The sequence below is a fragment of the Empidonax traillii genome, unplaced genomic scaffold (genome assembly GCF_003031625.1).
Source record: "Empidonax traillii isolate 1590-97213 ecotype Southwest subspecies unplaced genomic scaffold, ASM303162v1 scaffold688:size580741, whole genome shotgun sequence".
Lineage (NCBI taxonomy): Eukaryota > Metazoa > Chordata > Aves > Passeriformes > Tyrannidae > Empidonax > Empidonax traillii.
The window spans coordinates 48,473-61,640 of NW_020955881.1; the positions used below are offsets into that span (position 1 = coordinate 48,473).

Consider the following 13,168-nt stretch of genomic DNA (forward strand, 5'->3'; position numbering starts at 1 on the left):
CATAGTAACATGAATTTCAACAGTGTCAGGAGAGACTGGCCAAGGACCAGTCCTGTTTGGCCAATCTGTCACTCCTGACCTGAACCTGACAGTGGCAGGGGCGGGGGTCAGGGCTTGGGCAGGGGCTGGGGCAGGAGCAATTGCAGCCACGCTCGGGATCCCCAGAGGGCGCCCGGCCGCAACCTTGAAGCTGCGGCGAGGGAAGACTCAGTTGGAAAACCCCCCTCTGGAAGAGACTGGGTGGGGGGAGTGGGAGGGGGCCCGAGCAGCACAGCCCGGGATCGCGAAGGGAACCCGGTGTCGCCCAGGGGCCCGCCCAGCAGAGCGGCTGCGAGGGGAGGGAGGCGGAGGGGAGGCAGCCTGAGGCGGCGAGGGACGGGGGAGCCGGCGGGGCTGTGCGGGAGAGAGGATGGCGATGGCCGCGGAAGTGACAGGAGTGGCTGGAGCCGCCCCGGAGCGCGGGGTCTCGCAGCGCCCCCACCCCCCTTTGCCGTCGCTGGGCCTCTGCGAAGGAAAGCAGGTCGGGGGGGCGGAGAGAGAATGGAGGAGGGGCACGACGAGGAGGGGAGGGAGGCAGGGGGGAGAGAAAGCGAGAGAGAGAGAGAGAGAGAGAGAGGAGCCTGGAGAAAGGGACAAGGCAGATCCTGGGAAGCGAGAGGAAAAGAGACTCCTGCAGGAGAGGGATCCTGGGCGGGGAGAGGACGTTCCCGGAGAAGGGCCTGGAGAGTAGCGAAAGGATCGGGACTGCTCGCGAGCATCCGACTTGTTGAAAGGCATCGGCCGAGAGCCAGAGGCAGTGCCCGGGGCCGGGGGACAAAGCGGCGGAGCTGGCGCTGGCCCGTCGGGATGGTGCAACTCGCGCGATGAAAAATGGTCTTTGTCCAACTTTTCTGATGCCGGGAGGCCGGACAGCACGGCTCTAGCGGGAAGGGCTGCTGCGAAAACTGCTGGAGTAATGTGGGAAGTGGAAGGGGTGTTGCTGGAGTCCTGCACAAGGTACCGTGGCGGGCGATCGGGCCGGCAGGGACGGGCATTGTGAGCCCGACCGGAGCGCTCCGAGGGAGCGGGCCGTGGGTCGCGGGTACCCTCTGGTCTCTGCCATCCGAGGGAGGGGCAGACACAGAACAAACGAGTGCTACTTCGAAAGGGATTAAAACTCCTCGGGTTATGTGGGGTTTTTTTCTCCTCTCCTGGTGTCTGCTGTTCAAAGGCTGCGTTACTGGGACCCTCCCCCAAGCGCACCTCTGCTGTCAGGTGCCGTCTGTGGGCACGGAGAGGACAGATGTGGGGAATCGGGTCAGCTTCTCCGCTCACGGAAATTACTATCACACATAGACACGTTCCACAGATGCTTGGTGCGTTTGGTGTGCTCCCATGCCCGTTGTTTCCCTCTCTCTTTAGCTCTCTGAAGAGCCATAGGGAATTGCTGCCTTTGAAGTCTCTGAAGTAGGGGTGGATGGATGCTGTTGTACGCTCCCGATTCTCATGGAACGATACGAGGAAGGCTGTGTGGCCTTGTCTGTGGGTAGGGTTGTTCAGCGTTCTTTTGGGGGACAGATGGCTGTATGAGTGCTTGTGGCAGAGAAAAACCATGTTAACCTATTTTTTAAGGAGATGATGCAAGTTACTACTACTCAAGCTAAATAAATCTGTGAATGTGGGAGGGGCTGCTGTGATGGGTAATTTTAAATTTGCGTTTTGTGGATCTACTGAGATGATTTCACTTACTCTGAAGCGTCTCTTGCTAATACACTCGCTCGGTTGGGAGGAAGGGTGAATATCACCTGCCTCTCCTACAAGTTCTATAAGTCAGAGAGTAAAGATGCGGAAGCAAATCTCCCAAGGGTCATCCTTCACTATTTGTGTACCAAGTCTTGCAGTTTCATGAGGAATGAGAGTGAGAGGGCAAATGGAAACAACAAAGTCAAGAAGAGTTGCTTCCACCAGATGCATCTGATGCAGAGACACATCTGCAGCTTCAGCTGGGGTGGAGTGAGGCTCCCTTTTTCCTTGTTATATAGGTTCTAATCAGAAGCATGGAACTGAATGTGGTTGCACTTCTTGTGTAGTCACAGCAGATCCACCTACCCTAAGCCATTATTAAAAGATTTACTGACTATTTTTTGTTATTTCTTTATTTCCAGTTTGAAATAATTCTGGTGGTGAGGTTCCTTTGGGAGAAGGAAAGGAAAAGACAGTCCACAGTTTAATAATCCTTTTCCACTGATGTTACCCCATCTCAGTGCTGAAAAAAAAATACTTTCTGTTTCTCTCTAGAACTTCATTCCATAAATTCAACACCTTGTCACTACTTCAGTTTATTTTACTAGTGTTTTGTCAGGCTTCAGATAACTGCATGTAATTGCATCCTTTCTTTTACTACCTTTTTCATGTATGTTGTCTTAGCCTAAATATTTTTCTCCTGTCTTCTGAGTTCCCTCCTATTTGGCTTTCTTGCACTTACACTGAGCTGCTCGGAATTGTTTACATGTTTGGTTATTTTGATACTTGGAAAGCCCATTTCTATGGGGCGCTGGATATTGTATGAACTGCGATTGTATCTCTCTCTAATTTAACTACAGAAACCCTGCAGAAAGGCATGTCTTCTTGCATTGTTCTGAGGTTCTCAGCTCTCCCAAGCTGTTATCTGTGGCAAGAACAGCTTGGGTTATAGACACTTTTTGGAAAGGGTTGGGGGAGAAATGCCTCCTATCTTTTTCTTTATGCAAGGCTGTTACTCCCTTTGCCTTCTGTATTTTACTTGCAGGCCGACCAATGGTACAGTGTAAATCCTTTTTTGGGGGAAGGCAGCTGGTGGGTCCAAGGACGCAGCTGCTTATTCTCCAGCATGTTCCCATAGGCTTCCAGCAGATGTGTCTGACAAGGGAACTGATCCCTCAGTCCACTGAGAATTGTCTTCTTTATGCCTGTACAAACTCACATCCCTCTTTGTGCCCAGGTGCAGATGTCTTCCCCTTCTCCCCTTTGATATTGCATGTGCCATATGCAGAGAATCATGTAAGAGAGAAGTATAATTTCGCACCCCTTATCTTGTGTGCCTCCATTAAGATAAAATGGTTTTGTGGTCAACTCTCCTTCCCTGGATACCTGCACTGTTACAAAATTTATGCATGCTTTTCCTCTGGCTTCAGGAGTGCTCCCCTTTACAGATCTGCTCACCCTAAAACCTTCTTTCCTTGTGTTTCATGCATTATCCCTCAGCACTGCAGAGGTTATCCTTAAGTCCCTACAGGTGACTGCAAAGTACTTTTGGAGCACATTTAAGGTTGCAAAGTTTATTTTTAATTCTCATTTCTGTGGCCATATTGCACATGTTTACTGCACACACAAACAGTAGAATATGGAAGAAGTACAAACTGGTGTGTATGGTCAAGCTAGAGCTTTATAGTGTGGTTTAGCCACCAAAAGAAAAGGTCAGTATCTCCCAAAAAGGGTGCTATCATGAAAATGTGTTTATTTAGAATGTTCCAGATTGGCTGTTCTTGGTCATAAACATGTACTTTTTTTTTTTTTTTTTCCAAAAAGCTAAAGACTCATATCTGTGAAAAGTTGATTAAAACTCTATGGGAAACTGATGAGCCTCCTGTAAATATTGTCAATATTGTCTTTTTTTTCCTTAAACCTGCTTTAATATTATACTAGTGTTATATCTTACTGTTTAAAAAAATAAAAAAATATGTTTTGTTAGCGAGTTTTGTATCATCTTAAAGCAATAGAGATAAAGTACTTCTTCCAGCTACCGACTCCACACTTTCAGTGGTTTTCTGACCCTTTGCAACCTTAATAATTTAGCTTCTGTTTGTTAAGTCTTGGGCTGAGCATGACTTGGGCCGAACATTCCTCTTCTCCCCATATTTGCTTTCTTTGGCATCCATGCAGTGTCATGGACTTCTGGGGTGTGCACAAGTTTAACATTGTTATTCTGTAAATAATTCTGTAGAGGTTGTACAGCAGCAAACTAGCTCTCTGTCTCCAGTGCTGCCGACTGTGTTGTGTAAACAGACCCCCAAAAGGATAAAAACTCCTTAATTACTCATTTCAGCCATGGCACTCTAACATGTGACCAGCAAATCTGAGTAAGAAAATTCCATTTCATGTTGTCACTCTTCTCACCTTTAATTTATACAAGGAGCTTCAAACTTAACACAGAAGAACTACACTAGGACCTTGTTCTCAGAGGCATGTTGTGCTTTCAAGAAATATTCCTCTGCCACCAGGAATAGATTTTTTTTTTTGAAGTGTACTGTTATCACGTTATATTTGAAAAAAAAAAAAAATTAAAAAGTGTGTTCTTTATGGAGGTACTGACCCACTGAAGGCCTCTACGAAAAAGTCACTACAAAGCAGGCTGATGCTTCTGTCACAGAATTCCCATTTGAAGATTGTTCTTGAGACCACTTCTGAAAAAAGCTCTTCTAGTCACTGGTTTCAATTTTCCATGCCTCCAGAGGCCCCTGTGCATTCTGTTGCTCAGGCTTGCTTGTCAAGAAAATTTTTGTTCAAACGTTTCACATGCACACCCCCACTCCCATATGCACGTGTGCATGCGCATGCTCGTGTGTGCACACAGCAATGGCTGAAGAGGAGAAAAAAAGTGCTGTCCTGGGAAGAGAGAAGATGCTGGATACTATAAGAACACAGCCTGTCCAGTTTGAAAACTATAGCCTTACATATAAAGGCTGAGTCCTTAAGGTCTTGATTCACCTTTGGATGGAAATTCTCGCCAGCCCAGACCTGCATATTGAAACATATATGACTTCATTTTCAGAGAGGCTTTTTTTTTTTTTCTGTCTGCTCAAGCTTGCCAAGTAAATGATTCCTCTGCTGATTCTGCAGTTTCCAAGTGCAGTTTTTTGCTCTGTGCCACGTCTCTGGAAAATATCCAATGTGTCTAAATCATATAATTAAACCCTAGAAGCTAGAGACTGAGGACTACTGACTCTTTGTAACATTTCTGTTTTAGCATACTGATGTTTCTTCAAGTTACTGTAAAGCTTTCAAAGCTCCCTAAATGACCTGATCTCTCTCCCACTTACTGCAAAACACTCACATGATATGAATCTGTTTGGCCCAGCTGACCACTTCAGAGGCAGTGTGTAGGATACAGACGCCTGTGTGGAGGCCTTTAGCATCAGGCTTACCACAGGTTCTCTCAGATCCTGAAGATGTCTACAAATGGAAGCAGAGCTCCTTGGCAGAACTCTCTTATCTTCCTAACTATTCTTTAAGAAGAGAGTGGGATGTCACAAGAGGGACAGTACTGTGGAGATTTCTGGGCAGGTTTTGAATAATTTCAATTTGGAAATTCAAATTGGACTGTTTATAAAACTGTTTGAATTTCCAAATGTAAAGTTTCACCCACAGCTAGGATCAATTTGATTACAGTACGCAGAATCTGGAATGCTTTCTGCACCAGGAAGATGTTTGAAATTATTCCTGCTTGGGTTTGAGCCAGGAAGAAGCTGATGGAAGCACAGTTGGATTGGGGTGTTTGCCTGCAGTTGTCTCCCAGATGGTCTCTTCCCTTGCTAATGTCAGTAGGCTTTCAGCTGGTGCCAGCAGCAAGAGAATGTGAATATGTACTGACATTTTCACTTTTCAGTGAGTTTACTAATCCCGTTTGGTGCATGAGTTCTTTGTAAGGGGACTAGCATATCAGCAGTTACCACTGCCATCACGATGGATTCAGGAGTGGAAGAGTTCTGTTGAGGAATGTTCATTTTATTAAGAGTGCAGGGAGGATCTTAGTGGCCTTCTCCTCTTCCAGTATCTAGGCATGTTAGAAATACATAAAGGAGCAGTACAAGACAATTTGAGAACAAATTTTGAGTGTAAGTCAGCAGTCTATTAAAATCAAACACTTGACAGAGGGAATTTTCTTAGTTTTCATGTGCCTTGGTGGTGTGTTCTGCTGGGACACGTATGTGGAGTCAGGTGCTGAAGAGTAATTAGTTTTCATTTTGAGCTGTACTGTAGCTACGTTTTTGCTCAGGGCTCCAGGCTGAGCACCAGAAACACATTTAGTGAAGTAACGTAAGGGGAATGATGCATGATTTGTGTTCCTTGTTTTAGTCAAAAGTCCTCTTAACTCTTGACTGGAAGAATTGTGTTGACAGTTGCATGTTTCTCATGGATAATTTTACCAGTCTGGAATTAGAAGGAACTCTGGGTGGTCTCAGGAAGCTGCAGGTTCTTGCAAGCACTAAGCGCAACTTTGGGTAGAAGATGGAGGGCCGTGAAGGGAGGGCCATCCCAGAGGAGGCCAAGAAGAAGGCTGGAGCACTTCTTCCAGAGGACAGGCTGAGAGAGCTCAGATTGTTCAGACTGGAGAAACCTCTAGAGAGACATTATTGTGGCCTTCGAATACCTAAAAGGGATACAAGGGAGCTGGAGAGGGACTTCTGACCAGGACATGTAAGGCTTTAAACTGAAGGAGGGTAGGTTTAGGTTAGATATTAGGGATAAATTCTTTCCTCAGAGAGTGGTGAGGCACTGAAACAGCTTGCCTGGAGAAGCTGTGGATGCCCCATTGCTGGAAATGTTCAAGGCTAGGCTGGATGGGGCTTTTACCAACCTGGTCCAGTGGAAGATGTCCCTGACCTTGGGAGGGATGTTGGAACTAGATGATCTTTAAGGTCTCTTCCAACCCAAACCATTCCATGATTCTATTATTCTATGAAATCAAATTAGTAAATAAGTAACTGTTGACTGAAGAGAATAACAAAATTGTCTCGTGAGTAGATTCTTTTGATCATACCTAATGAATTACCCCCAGAAGAGTGTGTGTGATGACCGAGTGCAAAGAAAGCAAATCAAACTTTGAAAACAGATTAAAAATAAAAAATATTCAATTCTTTAAAAGAATTAAACTAAAACAAGTCTTATTCTGTCTGATAAATTAACACCTACTGGACAACCCTTTTTGAAATGGTCATAATAGGCTTCTTGGTTTGTTGTACCTGTCTTGCTTTTCTTAGCTGGTGGTCTCTACCAGCCCACTGTGTCTAACAATGGTTTGAAGAGTTATGTGTATAGAACTCAGAGCTGGAAGGGGGAACTTGCCCTAAAACCTCAGCAAGTTATTTTAAAATGGTGATGATTCTTTTGAAAACAACTATGTTCCCTACCCCCCCAGATCATAGCAGGTCATCCTGCTGTTTTCTACTGTATTTTCTTTTGTGTCTTTGAACCTGTGGTGTTGAAATTGGACAGTCCCTGATGTAAATGCACGTACTTTAATTGTATTTGGTTGTGTGAACTTCTCTGTCACAGTGCTGATGATCTGGGAGCTCAGTGAAGAGCAACAGAAGTGATCAGGAGACTATATGGAATTTTTAAAATGCTATTAAAAAGAACTAGCTTAATGATGACTGAAAATGTGTTGCTTTGGAGGAGTTACAGTACCTGGGAGACTGTTGACGGGATCCTAAACTATGTAGCCAAAGTAAAAGGGCTGGCTCAAATTGCCTAAAGTAGATCATTTCAGGTTCAGTACTAGGATATGTTTTCTTCCAGCAAAGGTCCAAGTAGATTGTAGAAAGTCATGGAATTCCTATTGCTAATGTCATTTTAAAAAATAATTAGGAAAGCTTAAAGAAATATACAGACAAAAATCCTACAGTTGACTGGTACTGTTGGCCAGATGTCGTCTAAATAAAGATTTCTGCCCCACTCTTTTCATTTCTATTATTACCATCTCACCAGCAAGTGGGGGAGGGACTGCCTTCCCTACAGAAAATATATCTTGGATCTGCTGTGTTACAACCAAGACTGGTTGGTGTCCAAGGAAAGGAAGTGGTGTATTGTACTCGCTCCATTTTAAATGTAATCCTTTGGTTTTGAGGTTGGACGTGGTTGTAACAAGAGCAATGAGCCCCAGCATCCACACTGAAGTATAAATAAGCCTTTGAGACACAGAGAAGGCAGGATGAACTCTGAGATTTATGTGTTATTGCTTTCATCTCTGTCACAAAAAATAATACAAACATGCATTAGAAAGAGATGCTATGAGCCTGAAATATCTTTCTACTATAACCTGCTTGGCCTTCCCATTTCCTCTTAAGACTATTTCTGTTCTGCTGAAGTATTAGTGGCACATAATGTTCCCGTTTCCTGAGGGTGGAAACATCGAACTGGAAATGCAGGATGGAGGAGGAGGGAAGGACCTGAGAATGAAGTTGGCTGCTCTTCAGGCTCTGCCAGTGGCAAGTTCAAATTTTTGGTGGGGCTCTAACCTGCTTTTGCTACACATGGGCTCCTTGTGATGCTTCACTGAACTCAGGTAATTGTTCCAAACAGTCATTCCTGTTCAGGTCATCTCTTGCTTGTTTGCAACCTTGATCTCACTTCTTTTCTTCAAGCTACCATTTCTGCTTTGTTTCTGTCTCAATTGTCTTGTAGACAAGAGCCAATTTTGGGCAACACAGTTTCGAAAACCAAAGTGAGAGCCTGGTCCAAGCATTGAACCAGCATGAATCATTGTTGACAAAATTTAAAAGAAACCTAGAGTTAAAGACCAAGTGAGATGTTTCTGAATTTCAACAGGACCCTTATAATATCTGTTCTTGTTGCTCAGTTCCTTTTAATAATGAGACCATGTTAACATGAGGAGAAGCGACTGAGCATTATGGATTTGGAGACTGAAACTGAAGAGAACAAAACTGAAGAAACCATCTATTTTCTCAAAGTTTTTCCAAAATAATGTTTAAGTCTCATAGTCACTTTCTCTGTGTTCTTACTGTGCCATGAGAGACTGCTGCCAAGGTACCTCCCTAGTTGCTTGTTACTGCACAGTTCATTAATGTCTCCTGCAAAAATGCTTGTAGACAGACCACAGTTAGTGTTGGTGTACAGCTCTGGGGAATATGACCAGGGCAGTGTAGGATTATTTGGTAGTGTTTTAGTGCCTAATGGGAACAGGAGACTCAAACTAAGAGTAGAACAGAGAAAATTCCCGTCTAGGCAAACCGTGGTCATATAGAGATGAAAACTGTGTGGTAGAACTCTTCTCTGAGCCATTTTCTCTCTCCTTCACAGCTTCCTAGTTTTGTGCATGCATTTCCACATCAAACGCTCTAATTTATGTGTTGGAGCTAGGGCTTGTGTATTGTATAGCCTGTTGGTGCAGTTAGTAAAACGTAAGGGAATCGACTGAAGGTAGTTGTTTATTCCCACTTCCATTCAGGGAATATGTGTTATAGGCCTCTGTTAGGGCAACCTTATGAACTCAAAACCTGGCATTTGCAATTTTGTGAGGGTGTAACTGAATGGAGGCTACCTGGTAAACAACTGCATGCAGTGGGGCTGGAGGAGGAGGTTTGGACAGCAAGATAAAGGCAGTTCACAAGTCAGTAAAGTGATTATGCTTCAGCGCTTTTCTGCCTTGTTTTACAAAGAAGCAGTCTTGCTTCTCTTAAGAGGAATAAAAACAATGATGAGAAATAATGCTGGTAATTAAATAGTTTTAAAAGTAGCCTCTATCTGCAAATGCACGAAGCCAACAATTTGTGAACCAAGCTCTATGACAGCCCAAGGCTGTGAAACTGATTAAAATGGAAAAAGGTAGTTTTAATTAACCCTTAAATTATGAAGCACATTCTCTGAAAACCCAAGTTGCCTCATTGAAGCCAGAAAGGAGGTTAATAAAAAGACCTGCACTTAAATTAAGATGCTTTAATATTATTAGTTTTTCTGTAATCTGTTTTGAAATGACAGTTTCTCTCATGGAATGAAAGGCAATTTCAAAATGCTGGGAATTCCCATGGAAGAGGAACATTATATTTGAACTGGCTGTCAGTGCTGCCACTATCTCCCCACACACAGCATAGCCTTGGATACTGTGAATACAAATAGCTTTTGGTAAATGTTTCTTACTGTAAAACCCTCATGAAGGCAAAAGCAAAATTAGAGATGAGAGCAGTAAAGATATTTTTACAAAAAATTAAGATCCTTTACTGCAACTGAAGAAAATATTAATCCTTACTAAAGGACTTTGCAAGCTGATCCATAAAGAACAGTTTAAGAAAAGTATTTTCAGTTTGGGTTTTCTTCCCTTTCATTGTGTTTTTGAGCATTTGTGCCTAGATATTGGTTCATATATTCCTAGACGTGCCATGTAAGGCTACATTCTTAATTTAAAATGGGAAATAACATTAGTATAAAACATCCCTTTTCTTAGGCTTATCCATATCTTAGTTTTGCAAGCCACTCTTACTTTTCCCCCTGCTCAACCCTTCAGGCCCTTGATTTCTCTTCCAGCGTTCTGACAGTGCCTTTAAGGCTCTTTTGCAGCTCTGTGTTTGGTTTGTCTGTGCAGATTTGCAGATGCAATTGCAGACTTGTTCAGCAAATGTCAAGGTTATTTGTCTGATTTGTGGTGTTGCTTGTCTGGCCATTGCAAACACTGTGCTTGAGTTCTTTATCACTCTCCTTCCATCTGCAGTCAGAACTTGGTATATAATAACTTTAATTTCACTTGAAAAAGAAGCACTATCAGCATTGCTGTGTAGATGAGAACATGATTTTAGGGACATACTCTTTACGTCACTGTCATGGTTTAACCCCAGCTGGCAGCTGAGTACTACACAGCTGCTCGCTTGCCCCCCACCCCCTAGGGCGATGGGGAAAAGAACTGGAAAAAGGTAAAAAACATGGATTGAGATAAGAGCATTAGGAACAGTTTAATAATTAGAATAAAATAATAACAATAATAATGATGATGATGACGATGATGATGATGAAGAGGAGAGGGAGAGGGAGAGGGAGGCAAAAAACCCAAGAAAAAGAAGTGATGCACGATATGCTCACCACCCGCTGACCAATGCCCAGCCTGTTCCTGAGTAGTGATCAGTGGCTCCCAGCCAACTCCCCGCTGTTTATACACTGAACATGATGTTCCATGGTGTGGAGTATCCCTTTGGCTGGTTTATGTCAGCTGTGCTAGCCATGCTCCTTCCCAGTTTCTTGTGTATCTCTTTGCTGGCAGAGCATGGGAAATTGAAAAGTTCTTGATTTAGAGTAAGCTCTACTTAGCAACAACTAAAACATCTGTGTTATTAACAGTATTCTCATACTGAATCCAAAACACAGCTCTGTGCCAGCTACTAAGAAGAAATTTAACTCTGTCTCAGCTGAAACCAGGACAGTCACACATCCTTTGTTTAAAAAGTGTTTGTGAAAGTTTCATTTCCTTTCCCTTTTTAATGCCAAAATAGTATGCATCTTTTTCCTTGTTTTTTTCAAACTTATTCTGTCATAAGATTCTGTGAAACTTGAAGTGTTTGTTTAAACTTAGTTATTGCCAGTTGTACCAGAGAAGGAAATATCACTTCTCAAAGGATTTTTACTACCACAGATTATTTTCACCTAGAAGTTAATAATGTGGTGATCTTCAGAGATACTTGAGTCTAGTAACATAATCATAAAATCCTGTGCTTAGAATTTTGGAAATGCAACATTTTACACAGTACTTGAGAAAGGTTTGCTGCTGTGCTCTTGAACTTGTGAATTGCATATTTTTTTTTATCTCTGAAGCCTTATGTCTTCCTTCTTCCTTTCGTGCAAAGGTAAGTCATACTTGACATTGAAAACATCATGTTTATTTCCACATAGATAAAAGTGCATTGCAAGAATCTGTGCACAGTTGTACTGAGAAAAGTATCCTGAGAAATTAGAGTAAAATTGATGACAGCTCAATGAAACTATACCTGGTAGGTACAGTTGTCATCTTCTCTTTCAATCAAAGAAGAAAAATGTGATGGACAGCTGCTAATTCTTTTTCTCTCTCTTCTTTGTGCAGTCTCCTTTATTTACTGTATGGAAATAAAAAGGGAGTGATTTCTATATCACTCCGATTCCGAGGTTTTTTTAGGAGAGTTTCTGTCAGGCAAGTGATGGATAACAAACACAACAATGAATTTCCTGACGTATTTTATTCATTATTGTTATCAATATTCTGGAGTTGGAATTTTGCTTCCAGTTGTTAGTGTTAGAAACTTGAGCATAATGACCAGTGTCTCTTTGAAAAAAGTACACAAATCTCTATATAAATTGTCAATGAAGTGAAATCTTGTGAGTTGGGAAGAGATTTTATTCAGGAACTGAGTTGTACTTAATATACGTGTAATTTAAGTACCTAATAGATGGAAGGAAGATTCTGTATCATTAATTTGAATATTTTTTCTAATTGCTATAGTTTCAAGAGATCAGTGTCCATCTTTGTTGCGCGTAGCAGAAACATAATGTGAAGGCATTGAGAGAGTCTATGGAAGCACAGGGCAGCTGTGAATGAATTTTGGTTAGGAGGAAAGGCTAGAGTCACAAGCAATGCCTGCTTGAGCCAACTCCAGCCAAGTATATGTTGTGGCAGAGAAGAGAGATTTAAGGGAAAGCATGGTAGTTATCTAAAGAAATGCTAATGTGGCCACCTGTGTGAGTTGGAAGGCAGCACAGAGGCTCAGAACCTCCCCAGATACCTTTAGGCTGCACCTAGGGAGTCATGTGGAGGGAGTTGCTCAGCTGTCCATAGCTCCCTTTTTTTAATTAGTGCAGATCTTAGTTACCTGCTGAAGATGATTCAGCTCAGTCCACTGACTGTAGAGGTCATTTGAGTGATTATGCTTCTAAATTGGGCTCTGTATTTGAGCCTCAAGGGTTTAATAAAAATTCATGAAAATAAGCGTCTCTTACTTCCCTGTAAGAGGGAACTTTCCCTATGGAAGTTCTTAATTTGGATCCCACTGGGAAGTGTATAATCAGAGCATGGAAGATCAGCTTGAAGTCTCCTGGCATTTCCATGGTAAACAAGGAAATAAATGCCTTTCTTTGGAGAACATTCAAAATTAACCATTGGATTGTCATTGTAAACTTAAGGAATCCCAAAAGACACAGGTCTATTTAGATAATCTGTAGGAAGCAAATGATCAAGCCAGCTACAGGAAATATTTTATGAAGTACACTGTTGAAGAAAAATTCCTTTAAGCTTAGTTATATATTTCACCTCGAGCCTTTCTCTCAAAATTAAATTAATAAACTGAACAAACCATAAAAAATCCACAAGGCTTTGTTACAAATTCGACTCTCCTCTCTGGTACTTTTAAAGTATGTTGGAGTAATTAAAAGTAATCTCAAATGGTAACATAAGATAAAA

General features: G+C 42.4%; 1 protein-coding gene across 2 annotated transcripts in view; it reads left to right on the forward strand.

Annotated features, from left to right (window-relative positions):
• Positions 1-372: 372 nt before the first annotated feature.
• Positions 373-13,168, forward strand: part of EPHB6 (EPH receptor B6) — a 72,362-nt gene continuing 59,566 nt past the window's right edge. The window contains exon 1 of one of the 2 annotated variants that reach the window (XM_027899765.1): positions 373-520. The gene's annotated coding sequence lies outside the window, so the exon portion shown is untranslated. Of the gene's footprint in view, positions 521-607; positions 997-13,168 lie in introns of those variants that run through there. The other variant, XM_027899764.1, reaches the window with a different exon arrangement.